The following is a 14,381-nucleotide window of genomic DNA, read 5'->3' as shown; positions in this document are numbered from 1 at the left end:
GGAAAATCATTTATAAAAATTCCTGGTATGCCAGTTTAGCTCACCATCAACAGCCCATCAATATTTCCTCCATCCTTTAGGTAGACTGGGAAGATATTTACCTACTAAATACTTTATTTCTTCTTTCATGGGTGTCATTAATACTCAGTTCCAGAAAGTCTAATCACTACTTGACAGTGGCATTCTAAACTGTAACAGGATGGAAATGACCAAATCTCAAAGCTTTTCTACTGAGAACAGGCCAGAAAATATAATACACAGTGAACCAAAAGATGAAATTATTACTATTTTGAAAAATTTGGGGGCTACATTCAGCACACTATCCTGGCATATGGGGGCCACTTCTGGCCATATATTTTGGGAACCGTATGTTATGCCAGAGATCAAACCTGGGCTGTTCGCAAAGTCAGGTTTGTTGCATTCAAGGCCCATTGAGGCACAGCTAGTGAGTTGAGCTCTCTTTGAGCTCTCTTTGCTCAAGCTGATGGTGCCATCTCTCCTGCCCAAGACCAAATCCTTAAATCTTCTTGCAACACTCTCCCCTCTTTTCACTTCCCATTTTCTTGAATTAGTTGAACTCTTAGTAGCTGGGCTGTCAGGCTGGCAGTTCAGTGCTAGCCCCCAAGGATGCAGTGCTGCCCTTGTGATGCTTAAGGGCTCTAGGGTCCCAGCCAGTGATGCCCAGAGTCATGTGGTACTTAAAGTGTGTTATACAACAAAGTGTGTTATTACAACTGTATCTATGAGGTATGATTTGCATTGTTCCTTGCATATTATTCTGTGCTGTGTCTCATTTTCTGCCACTCCGGCCTTAGTACTTAGTTTTTATGGGTTTAGTCATAGTGAGATACTTTATATGGACCCTAACCACTGGACTTTCTCTCTGACCCTGACCTGGCTATCTTATTGAACATTGGCTCAATCTCCTAGTTTATAAGCTTCCTTCAGTTAAGCATTAGTTACTCTCAATATAAATGGGTATTTTTCCAGCTCCAGATAGAACTATTTGCTATCTGAAGTTGCTACTAATAAGTTGTTCAACACTAAGAAGAGTAATGAAGCTCATGTAAGTTTAAAATTCTCTGCCTACTACTGGGACAAAATACTTTCACCTGGCTTTTTCATGCCATGCACTTTCTTGGAATTTTGTTTCTTTTTTATTGATTTAATTCAACACCTTTTAAAAAGTATTTTCCATATTATGAATCAGAGTTGGTCAGTGAGAACAGGGTGGAGTAGATGACCATTTTCCTTCCCGTGAAACTCAAATGAGTAAGATTCTTGTCCATTATCTGTCTTTTTCCCCCACCCTCCTTCTTTGTTTCACTTCTATACATAAGTAAGTATACTTCTAAAACTACAAAAGTAGTATAGAAAGTATTATAGGGATTACATTTGCCTAATCTGTGTGTAATCCAAAGTACTGTTTATCCTCAACAAAATAATGATAATGTACATTGGAAAATTATAGTCACTGAAATATGTGCTTCAACAGTTTAGAGGTATTTTCAAAATGTATTTTGAGGTCACTGACTAACATTAAGAAAAATCTGGGTGGCAAGAAAACTCTAAAGGTAAATAATCTTTTCTGCTGGACCCATGAGGAAAATCTGTAATTTCCATACATAACTCCAGGGAGAGTGAAAATGGAATATTCTTAGATAGTATTTTTTTCTTCTAAGGATTTTTGGTTCTTATCCTTCCAAACTTTCTTTTCTCTTCATCAATAATAACTCCCTTTTTTGAGAACATATTAAATTTAAGGTAGTTCAAATACATTATTTTAGGTTAAGAAAATTATTCTTCTATATATATTGTTTTAATTATTAATGTATTTAGATAACACTCACAAGAATGTACATGCTTATATGCTTTGGGGGTACAATGTTATAAAACCAGGCCCAATACTTATATTTTTCCCTTTGCTTTACAGATGTGAACATTGAGGTTTGGGAGATGGAATAAATTTTCAAAGTTAATACTGTTTGTGAAATTGAGACTTAAACTCAGATCCATCTGTGCTATTTAGCACCATAAACATTTTTTGGTTCTGCCAAATTTAACTTTATTTTAAAAATAAATAATCTTCTCTGAATGCTTTGTTAGCAAACAAGAAAAATACACTTTTTATTATGTCTCCACATTAAGAAATTGCATTGCATATAATACAATAAAAACAGGAAGAGGTCAAGATTTTTCTAACTAGATCTGACTGCTTTTTATATTTATTTGGACTGAGATGAATAATTAAATTTGGGGCCTTCCATCAAAGTAAAAGAATGAACTATTTGCTATCTGAATAAGTATTTGTTTTTAATTGATCAGATATGGATAAAGTGTGTTATTACAACTATATCTATGAGGTATAATTTGCGTTGTTCTACTTCATATTATTCGGTGCTGTTTTTCATTTTCTTGCACTTTGGACTTTTTGTTTTGTTTTTGTGGATTTAGTCACAGTTGGTTGTGTTTTGAACTTTGTAAAAATATAATACTAAGAAAATTTAAAAAAAAAGAAAAAGAAAATATTTTCAAAATGATGTCAAAATCAAATCTATTCCCCCACTAATTTGATTTGTAGGAAAAGGAGAACTAAGTATTACAAGCAGAATGCGTTTAAATACATTCTAATTACTTCAATGTGCAAATGCATTGACTAAATTGAAGCATGCATTTAACACTTTGTACTTCAATTGTGCCTATTTATCTACTTTCTATAGATAGCAATTCCATGGAAAAACAGGGAGATAAATTTTGGATAGCCAATAATTTTATTCAGTCTTGGAGGAAAACCACTGCTCTAATATTTGAGCTTACTTCTGATCAAATTTCTTTTAAACTAATGCAAAATATCATTAATTCAAACAACACAAGAGAGTAGTATGATTTACTTAAGCTCCCCAGTATTTCCAATTGGTCTAGTCTTTTCTCATCTTTCCTGCCTTCATTGAGAGGGTAAAGGTGTAGGAGGGCAAGGGAGAGTATTGAGTGAGACAAGACCTGGGGTAGAGTGTCATTGGGTTGGATCTGATCCACAATCAAACTAGAGTTACATAGAGTTTGGTTACTTGGGATTTAGGGTCAACAACAGAGAATTACCTGTGTAACTTGTCGAAAATCTTTTTTCTGAACCAAGTATGTAGCTCAGCAATAGCTCATTTATTTGCCTTGCTGGTGTGAGGCATGAGATCCTGGGTTTGTTACTTAGCACTGCTAAACTTGATTTGCTTGAGCAAGCCCAGTAACACCGTGAGACTTGTTGTTACTGTGTTTGGCATATCGAATACGTCATGGGTAGCTTGCCAGGCTTTGCCGTGCGGGCGAGATACTCGTGGTAGCTTGCCAGGCTTTCCGAGAGGGGCGGAGGAATCGAACTCCAGTAGGCCATGTCGGTTGCGTGCAAGGCAAACGCCCTACCCGCTGTGCTATTGCTCCAGCCCAGCACTGCTAAACTAAATAAATTAATTAAAGACATATTTTAGGGCTTCACCACAGAGCACATGAACTACATTTGTAGCTCTTGAGATAGAACTCAAATATCTACATTTTCAAAGAGCTATCCTGATAACTCGTAGGCTACAGAAACTCAGAAAGTCATGGCTCATGCACTTGAACTGTCAGATTCTGTATCTGGTAAGAAACCTGTTGCCGATATACCTGCACCTTCTGTCCCAGTTGTCAAGTTGCCTGTATAAGAACAACCAGCTGTCCTGGAAGGCATTAAACCTAGTAATAATAGCCCAGGGGCTTAGCCAGGTTTGGTTGTTTGATATGCAAGAACTCATTATATGCCTACAGCAAAACTAGCAGATAAGTATTACTATTTCTATCTTTCAGATGAGGAACTTGAGATTCAGGGCACCTTAATAACTGTTGTGGTCAATCACTCTAAACACTGTAAGAGTTCTCAAAATCTACTCTACTTTAACTCAGAGAATATGTTCTTAAGATGTTTCTTCCCAAAGATGCTTATGATTTGCTGGTAATATGCAGAGAAATTTGCCTAAACATTAATAAAAATTGCTATGTAATAAACCATAGGGCTTGAGTGCCTACATCCAAGTAACTTTTTCCTTAGATTATATATTCTTATAGATACAGAAATATTCTAAAACTAGCTTCTTATCTTTCATTAGTCGTTCAACATTCATGTATTCTGCTAAAACGTGAGGTAACAAGGAGAAACAAAACACAACCTCTACCTTCACTAAACTTAGTAAGTCTGAGCAAAGAGAGGAACTTGAAGCCTGTAGAGTTCTGTGTTGGAGGAAGCATGGGTCACTCTCTTGGCAGAAGAAGGGAAAGAGGGTGTGGTCTGGAAATTTTTAGTTACTCCAGTACTTTGCCATTAGTTAGCGCAAGAATTTTTAGATTTGGGGGATTACATTTTTACTTATATAATTCTGTTAGGAAAGGGACAGACTAAGTTCTTGTACATTTTGAGCCGATTAAACATTATCTGGATAATTCTTTCTGGCATTTAACTGGGTTTCTTTTTCGGTTAAACTTCTGGGTATAGAGCCAAGTAAGTTGTTGTGTTTATTCATTTTTTACAAAAAGCAGCCGAGAATCTATTCTTAAGATGGGTGCCTGATAAACATTATCAGTAGTAGTTCATTCTACTCTACAAATAAATCTATAGTGACACTCTGACTTTATCCTTTGTTTCATTTTCACCTATTTCAATTACTCAGTTATTATTAGATTGCGATATTTTTACAATTTGAGAAATTCTGTGAAGTTGAAAAGAACCCAAAACATAAAGAATGATCTAGATCTCATCTTTTGTGACAAAAGAAGAGATTTCATATACATGTAAATGTAGTTTGAATATATTAACGTCAGAACTGACTGCAACAAAAAAAGAGAGGTTCTGGAATGTTCAGATGCAAACCAATAGTCTAACATAAATATGCAAGAATTCAAAAAGAAAGAGAAAGAGATTTAGGATTACTGGGTAATAGAAATAATGTGATAAGATGAAAAAAACAAATACTATAAAATATGTGATTAAAAACATGTATTTCAGGGGGCTGGAGTGAGAGCCAGCGGGTAGGGTGTTTGCCTTGCATGCTTCCCGACCAGGGTTCAATTCCCAGCATCCCATATGGTCCCCCTGAGCATGGCCAGGAGAAATTCCTGAGTGCATGAACCAGGAGTAACCCTGTGCATCGCTAGGTGTGACCCCAAAATCAAAACAAACAAACAAACAAAAAAACCCAAAAAACCATGTATTTCAGAAATTAGGAAAGAAAAACTTTTTAAGTCCTTTAATATATGATAAATGGAAATGCTTTCTTAAGCTGACTTATCATCAAAATTATAATTATTAAAATTATTTGCTATTAGCTCATTAAATTTTCTTCTGTAATAAGTTAGTCAACAGTTTCATAACATTTAGAAAAGAATGAAAGAATAAAATATAATTTAATTTCATCATATAGATGTGGGCTGGAGTAATAGCACAACGGTAGGGTGTTTGCCTTGCATGCAGCCAGCCTGGCTGAACAGGGTTCGATTCCTCCGCCCCTCTCGGAGAGCCCAGTAAGCTACCGACAGTATCTCGCCTGCACAGCAAAGCCTGGCAAGCTACCCGTGATGTATTCAATATGCCAAACACAGTAACAACAAGTCTCAAAATGGAGCCATTACTGGGCCCGCTCAAGCAAATCGATGAACAAAGGGAGGACAGAGATACAGTGCAGTGCATATAGATGTAACTAATGTTCATATCTGAATGTATTTCCTCCTGTGTATTTCCTCATATTCCATTTTTCTAATTTGATTGTGTTACATATAAAAGTTTCTCTGATTTTTCTTCTCAAATTGTGTGTTTTCAGTTATTCCATGAACATTTCTCATAAAATCTATTTAAATATCTTTAGTGGTTATATTAATGATATAATCTAATACATTATTTAGAGCTATACAATATGTACTATTAAACGTACTTCATAATCTTAATAAGATTGTTTTTCCTTACTTTTTATAAATGATACTGTGATGAGAATCTTTTCTTTTCTATTGATTATATAGTAAATCTTTCTATTTCCTATAGATTCTCAGAAAAGAAATTTTCTTAAAGGAATTTTTTTTAAGTTTATTTGTTTTGGGGCCCACATTCAATGATATTCAGGAGTTCTAACAGGCTCTACACTCGGGGATCACCCCGGGAGGTGCTCTGGGATGATATGGGATGCAGGGGACCAAACTTGAATAGGCTGTGTTCAAGGCAAGTGCTCACTGTACTATCACTTCAATCCCCAAAGAATACATTTTTAAAGATGATTCTTCATAATATAATGCCAAAACATTTTGCAGTATTTTGTGTTAATATACCCTTAATTCCAACATTTATATTTATGTGTTTTAATACTCACTTAATTGCACTGAGATTTATTTTTAAACTGTATCTTTGGGCTATAATGCATTTTACATGAATATTAGACATGTGTATTTCTTCTTTTATGTGTTCTGCACTTATAATCTTTTCAGATACTATCTTTGAAATAATACATACAGTTCTCCAGTTTTTGTCTGTACCTCATCTCTGATTCTGTCACTGTACTCTGAAATCTTCTACTGAACCATGTTATCTCTGCCTACTCTGTCCTCCTGATTTCTTCCATTCTGGTTCATTTTGTATACTGCTTTTGAAAGCACATTTTTATCATTTTAGTAGCAATAAAAAAATTAACAATATTAAAAAATTTTAAAAATGAAAAAAATTAAAGTAGGTGTCAGATATTTATCTATTGGCTAGTTTCAATTGCCTTACTCAGGGCAAAACTGACCACATTTCTGAATAATTACTTCTAAATTATGTTGTATAATAAGATATTTCTAACTGGAAATATATGCAATTGAGTTTTTATATGTAACAGAGAAAGAGTGGGTAACAATGTCAAATTTTAGAACATAAGCATTGGAAGGGACCATTGGCAACATCAAAAGCTCGAAAGTTTACATTTAAATGAAGAAACTAACTCAAAGAGTTCAATAAATTATCAAAGGTTACAGAAATAGTAAAATGTGGTAGAATTGGGACTAGAAATAGGGTATCCTTATTCCTCATTCAGTAACTTTTAAATAGAGAATAATAAAATTCATGATTACAATTTAAAGAATATAGACACAGGAAGAGAGAATAACTCTTATTTGTCCATATATATATATATATATATATAATAGGTTGTTAAAATCATGCTACACAAAAATCTTCAAATCTTATAAACACAAATCCGATGTAATTCTTATAAACACAAATGATATGTACTTCTTATAAATCTATCAAATGTCATTAAGATATCCATACAATCTGCACATGAACCAAAGACCCAGTTAATATATATATATATAGTTTGCTTTTTTCTTTTTAATTTACATTGTTTTATTTAATATACCCTGCTACAACTGCAGTACTGTATTTTTTATTTTAGCAATGTTGCAAATAATCATTAAGTTTCTTGGTAATATTCAATGGAAAATCTAATTTTCATAGCGACTTCTATAAAGAATTTTCTTTGAGAATAATTGGCAATTTTAAAAACTGCCTTAAAAAATAAAACAATAAGAACTACTTCAAAATGCTTCTGTTTAAAGAGTAAACAACATAAACTATTTGGGAAGAATATGGCAATAGGCAATTAAAAATGATGCGATTATTCTTATTTAATAACTATTTCACATGGAAAAATTACAGTGTTTTCCAGCTGATAACAGTGACATTAGTCACTAAGTGAGAATGAATGATGGATGCTGCCGAACTTATTTTTTGTAGGGGTAAGGGTAAGGGCAAAAGGAGCAAATCTGAATATAGTTTTGAATGGAACTTATTTGCACAAGGGCTCATTATAAAAAGCTGGCTCATTATAAAAGGTTTATTCACAAAGCACATGTTTGCCTAATGAAAGAATTAATAAATAATAGCCATTAACTCATATGTTAGTTAGTCAGTTTACAATTCTTAAGATTTAAATGAACAGGTGGGTCATACAGAACTAGAGGAAGACCGGAGAGATCTCGGTTACATTTTCTTCCTATGTGTGAGTATACACAGAACAGTTCCATTCATTTCATACTCAGCAATCACTGACTATGGCTAGAATTTATTTACGATTTAAATAAATAACCTAGTCTCGCGTGACTAGTCTTTCATAACTCTCATCAAAATTAGTAATAACTCATACCAAAAATAATTATAATAATCATTATTATAATAGAAAATCAAAATTTGCAGGAAAAGAATGAATTAACTTCATCCTACATCACTCTTCATACCACATACAATTTCATTACCGATGTATGTAAAAAAAAATCCCAAGGAAGTTTTTAAAAAATAATAATAACATTACTAGGGTAGTAAACTGTGATTCAAACTTAAATTGGTGGATTGATAACAAGCAAATAAAACAACTCGTATCAAAAGGTAATAAAGAAAGAGAGGAAGGAGAATGAAGGGGAAGTGAGTGAACCTACGAGATATAAAAACACAGAAATTTAAAATAAGGTACATATTGAAATATGCAGCTAATGGAAAGTTGGAGGAAAATTTAGAGTCTGAAATTCACTTTAAAAATAATAAAAGGCATTTAAATTAAATGAGTAATAATTCAAAGCAGGCATTTAAAAATAAAAGTGGTCTAGACTATAAAAAGTAGAATGAAGAAAATACTGTTCATAAAAGCAGAAAGTAATGATGTAGAATACAAAGGCATAATAAAAAGATAAGCACAATCAAAAGACAGTTTTTGAAAAAAAGTAAATGAAGCAGAAAAATGTCTAACGACTAGTAACTGAAGAAAACAGGTTCAAATAAATAATATTAGGAATAAGAAGGGGCATAATTAAAGATTAAATAAAAATTATAAGAACATTATCAAAAACTGTGCAAAGAAATGTGAAAGTATAGATGACTCAACTATATTTTTCTAAAAGAAAACTTCTTAAGAAAATAGAACAGTGGAGACAAACAATAACCATGAAAGATTGAACTAAAAATCCAAAATCTGCCCTCCACTACCTATCCTCCATGGTCCCCCAAAAATACAATATCCAGATAATTTTAAAGGCATCTTGAAATAAATATTCAAAATACATAATCTTTCAAGTGTAAAAATTACTTAAGAAACAGAAAAAAGTGCTGCACAACTTATTATGTGAGGTTAGCATTGACACCAAAGCACTACACTAACTGTTTAGGAGAGGAAAATGAAATACTATGAAAGCATGCTCATAAAGTATCATCAAGTTAAACTAAACAGTAAATTTAAAAAATATACAGTGTTTTTTGAGAAATACAAAAAATGCTTAATGCCAGGAAAAAGTAATAATGTATGTAACAGTATCATGTTAACGGGAAAGTCTGTCATAAAGCTAATGTAGAAAATGCATTAGATAAAATTCAAGTACTTACACCTACTAAAAATGGTCAGGAAACTACAACTATATGCTGGAACTTCCTTAACACATTGATTCTTATGATCAAAATAACATATTTCTAACACATTTCTAACACAGTAAGAACACAACATGCTACTGTTTGTTCGTTTTGTTTTCTGGTCACATGTGCAGCAGTGCTCAGGGCTTCCTCCTTGCCCTGCTCAGACACCACTCTTAGAGAAGCTCACAGGGACCATATGTGGCCAAGGATCCAACCCAGAAAAACTGTGTGCAAGGTAACCTCCCAAACTGCTCTACTATCATCCAGGTGCTGAGCATGTTTTTTTTAAAATTTCAACTGTTCTACCTGATGTTATATAGAAGAATTTAAAATGCAATATGATAAGAAAAAGAAATTGAAGACTTATGAATCAGAATTTGTGAAAAAGTCTCATCATTTATTAATGATTCACATTATCACTATAAAAATAAATATCAATTTAACCATTATAACTAATAACAGATTTCGGCAAATTTGCTGAAAACACCCCAATAACATTGAAATAGAAAATACACTTTATACACAGTAACACAAGAATCTAAGTTACAAGAAAAGATACCTAATCACAAATGCAAGAAAAACCTTTATGGTGAAAACTGTAAAACTGTTTTAAAGCTCATAAGGAAAGATCTGATTATAAAGTGACTGTAGCTTGTTAATGAACGGGATGTTGCAATCTTATAACAATGTCAATTCTCCCTGAGATTATTCTCAGAGACAATGTATTTACAAGTAAAACTCAGTAGGGCTTTGGCCAAAATCTGTAATTTAAAATTCATATCGTATGGCAAAATGTCAATAGGAACCAAAACAATTTAAGGAACACTGTAGGTGAATTTATCTTACCGAATACTGAGAATATTATGATGATAATTAAGGCGTTATTTAAGTATTAAATAGAGCTTAGGGATATTAGCACAAAGTATTAGCACAAAGATAGAGAAACAGTCCATTGGATGAATAAAGATCCTAATGGCAGATCCTCTGTAGGCAAAGGATGACATTACAAATTAGTCTGTAAAGATGACTAATTTGTTAAATGATTTTGGGATGACTGAACAAAAAGAAAACAGGCTGCATGTAAGATAACATAAATTAAAAACAAATGCTATGAAGATGAACTATTTAAAAGTAAAAATACAACCTTTAAAACTGTTAGAAGAAAATATAGGAAGTTTTCCTTTTCCTCATTTATTGGGAGTGAGGGGTTTGGGCCACCCCTTTAAGTGCAACTCTGGACACTGCTTGGGGGAGGTTTGCTGAGGTGCTCAGAAAACCATGTGGTGCTGGGATCATTGGCATGCAAGTACACTCTCACCTGCTCAAGAAGTTTTCTTAGTAATTTTGTCATATGAAAGAATTTCTGTTATTTTTTTTTTCTTTCTGTGGAGGAGGTTGGTCACACTCTGTGGTGCTCAGTGCTTACTCCTGATTCTGTGCTCCAGAAGTACTCCTGGAGTTGCCTCAGGGACCATATATGGTGCCAGGGATCAAACCAGGTTGGCCACACATAAGGCAAATTCCTTAATCTTAACCTCTGATCCAGTAAGAATTTATTAAATGATATGAAAGTAGAACCCATAAAGGAAAAAAATATTAACATAATTGCATTAAAATCAGAAATTTTTGAAAATGAATGCTATATTTTAGAAGACACAGAAGAGACATTAAATTTGGGATGATAGTAACCTATAATGCCCAAAGGACTACAATCCAGGAAATTAAAATAACAATAAACCAAACAACCAAAACCAAAAGCCATCCAAAATAATACTGGGGAAACAACCCAATGAAAAGATGGACAATGCTACAAATAGATGCAATACAAGAGGAAATTCCAGTGGTTTGTAAGTGAAAAAAAGCTTTAAATGAGGGTATCATATACTATTTTGTTTCTTGTTTATTATTGTTATTGAGGTAACTTGGTTTACAATAATGTCAAAGTTTATGCCTTAGGTATTCGGTGTTACTGCACTATGCCCACGAATGAAGTGTAATTATCTTTTCTTCGCTATTCCTAGGTCCCTTCTCATTTAATCCTAATTGAATTGACAATAATATTAACTCTCCCACTACAAATGTTGTAAAACAAATGGGGGGACTCTCATAGATTGCTAAAGAGTATGTAAATCGGAACTCTTCTTTTGAAGAGAATGTTACAGTTTCTTGAAAAATCTGAATTCACATTTCTTACAGTTTAGCGATTCTTTCTCAATGTAAAATCCTGAATAAAAATGACAACTACAGATGGGTTGTGGTTAGGAAATGTTGGAAATCATGTCTAACAATAAGAGACTCAATAAATTTTAGTGACACACATAGTAGGGTACATTTCATATATGCCATAATGTATGACTTACATAAAACAAATTTAAGATGATAAAAAAAAATCAGGAGAGGTTTACTTGCTTTAAGTTTTTGTTAAAGTTTCGAAATGATCCCCTGCAAAAGCAGGAGACTCATTTGAGATATGCTGACTATGTTGTGTCTTGTCTTGATTGGTTTTGTCACATGGATATATACTTAGATAAAAGCTTATCAGCTACATAGCTAATAGGTGTATGCCACTGTTTCTAATGTTCAACAAAATAGTAAAACATTGAAACAGGATCAGAAATGCTGTGAATAATCATTTATACGAATAAGGTGACGGCTCCTTACATGTACACATTTTGCTTTGTCGTTTTATGTCCTTGAAATGTTTTACTTTAAATATTTATTCGAAAAATAGAGATGACTCCTTCTCCTAATTGGAATCATTCAAGGTAAAGGAAAGCACGAGTGTCATCTTCTCAGCACTGAGATGGGACTGCAACGGATCAGGAATCAATAATCACTAGAGAGCAGAACATTTGTACAAAGTTGATCCTTTTGCTGACCACAAAAGTAAACTTTTAATTTGTTTATTGGTTACACCTAGAATCGAGAGTTTCTAAAGTAAGTCAGCAAGAGCATATATTGTTCACACCATCCTGCCAATACACGAAGATCCATCACTTAGGTTTTCAAACTAATGAAGTGGTGTATGTGCTGTCAAAACCTTGCTGATGTAAATCAACAGGTGGTTTGGCATCAGAATTGCTATTTGTTCCTGAGTTTCACCTCTGGTTGCAGAAAAGAGAAAAGAGATCATACCTTTTCAAGGCTGTATTTCAGGTCGACCATATGGAAAGCAAGGGTCTATTTCAGCCTATTTTCTTTCTCTCAGAATGTGAAGGAAAAGTGCCAGGCACTGCTACTCTTGCCACCAGCCACTGTGAAAAATACAGAAACAGAGAAGAGAATTAAAAAGAACACCCTCAAAATGTATTTCAAAAATTAACAGAGAATACATATAATATCATTGCTTCAAAAAGGCAAATTATTTTTATATTTCCTTTTATGCTAAATTTAAAGAATGAGAACAAAAACAATGTTCTCAGAATTGTTGAAATCAACAAAAATACAAGGATCAACTCAAACATGGCTAAAACTGAGAATAAGAAACATATTTCTTCTAATTTGAAGAAATATGAAGATAAAAAATATCTCACAAAATGTTACAGTATGACCTACATAAGTGAATACTTGTTAAAGGAACAAGTCCACTTAAAAAGAACTTTTTTTCAGTGCCAAATTAGGAATAGAGAAATCATTTATTTGGTATATAAGAAAAAAATTGAAATAGTAATAGTTCCTTGACTGAGATAAAATATAGCTCAGGAAGAAAAGTCTCCAAAGTTCAAATAAATTCCTACGTTCATTTATCCATCCCTAGTTATTCTAAAAGCAAATGCCCTATTAGATATAATCACATCAATGTAAATTATTCAAATAAGACAGTTTTTGTTTAAAAGAAAGTTTTAAGAACATAATGAAATTTCTGAGTCTTGCCTGAAGTGAAAGCCAGACCTAGATTTTGGCTTAGCTCTTCCAAGTCTGTTGTGTATCTTTGTTCATGTTATTAAACATCTTTGGGTCTCATCTCAGTAAACACATCTCTAAAGGGTGAGTGTGAAAAAAAGTCACAGCCCAATCATCCAGCTCCTTTTCAGCCCTAAAACTACGAATCTATTTAAATTACTCCAATATAAAAGTCTTTCTTTTTTTCTTTTCTTGCTTTCTTAAAATAAAGAGAAAATAATAATCAAATAAGAAAGTATATATTTAAAACATACATATCCACTAATCAACCATCCCTCTAAATAGGAAGAAAATATTTTTGTTTCATTATCTATTCCCAAATGTGCATTTAAAAAGAGAATTCCCATAAAATGATTTTTTTCTCTATCAAAAATAGCATGTCATTTCTTTGCCATTTAAGTTCTATTAAGAAGGAAAACAAAATCATTGCAGAAATCCTATTAGGAACTTTAAACCGAAAGAAAAAGTCACTAAAACTCCAATTAAAATTCAAATTGTTCATTTACATGTTTTTCTTCTACAGAAAATACAGAGGCATCCTTAAAGGACCTTCACTTCCTTTTTCAGCAATATCGTTTCGTTAACTATGTAAAGCACTGGACCCTTTTTCACACCCTTCCCACCTGTTTTCTGAGGTAACAAAGCTAAGGTATAGATTACAACAGGAGATATTTGGGAGTAAAACGTTTTATCTGGGAGATAATACTGTGTTCAAAGTGCCAAATTCAAAAGAAAGTTAAACTCATCACTTCCTTGGCAACAAATTTGGGTTCTCAAGGTTGAACAATCATAATCATTTTCCAAAAAGACTTAAAAATGAAAGCATTGGGGCACCGGCCAGAAATAAGTGAAAGAAGAATGCAAGTTTTTTTGCATCAATATTTAAATCAAATAAGATGCCAAGAATGCCTTCTTAATGAGGGATCTAAAAAGAATACAGCCTCCCCAATCCTACCCCATCACCTTGGTGAAAAGGAAGACTCAGTTTGGTGAAAAGGCCAAAGTTAGAGGGTAAATGTTCCATTGTTGTCCACAC

General features: G+C 33.2%; 1 protein-coding gene across 7 annotated transcripts in view; it reads right to left on the bottom strand.

Moving 5' to 3' along the window:
- The window catches only part of ZBTB20 (zinc finger and BTB domain containing 20), a 903,174-nt gene that overhangs the window by 245,133 nt on the left and 643,660 nt on the right, over positions 1 to 14,381 (bottom strand). For all 7 annotated transcript variants that reach the window (XM_056109442.1, XM_056109441.1, XM_056109447.1 and 4 more), the window contains one exon: positions 12,578 to 12,696. The gene's annotated coding sequence lies outside the window, so the exon portion shown is untranslated. The remainder of the gene's footprint in view (positions 1 to 12,577; positions 12,697 to 14,381) is intronic.

The sequence above is a fragment of the Sorex fumeus genome, unplaced genomic scaffold (assembly GCF_029834395.1).
Source record: "Sorex fumeus unplaced genomic scaffold, SorFum_2.1 ptg000265l, whole genome shotgun sequence".
NCBI lineage: Eukaryota > Metazoa > Chordata > Mammalia > Eulipotyphla > Soricidae > Sorex > Sorex fumeus.
The sequence above is the reverse complement of the archived record's forward strand: the minus strand, read 5'-3'. Positions and strand labels throughout refer to the sequence as shown.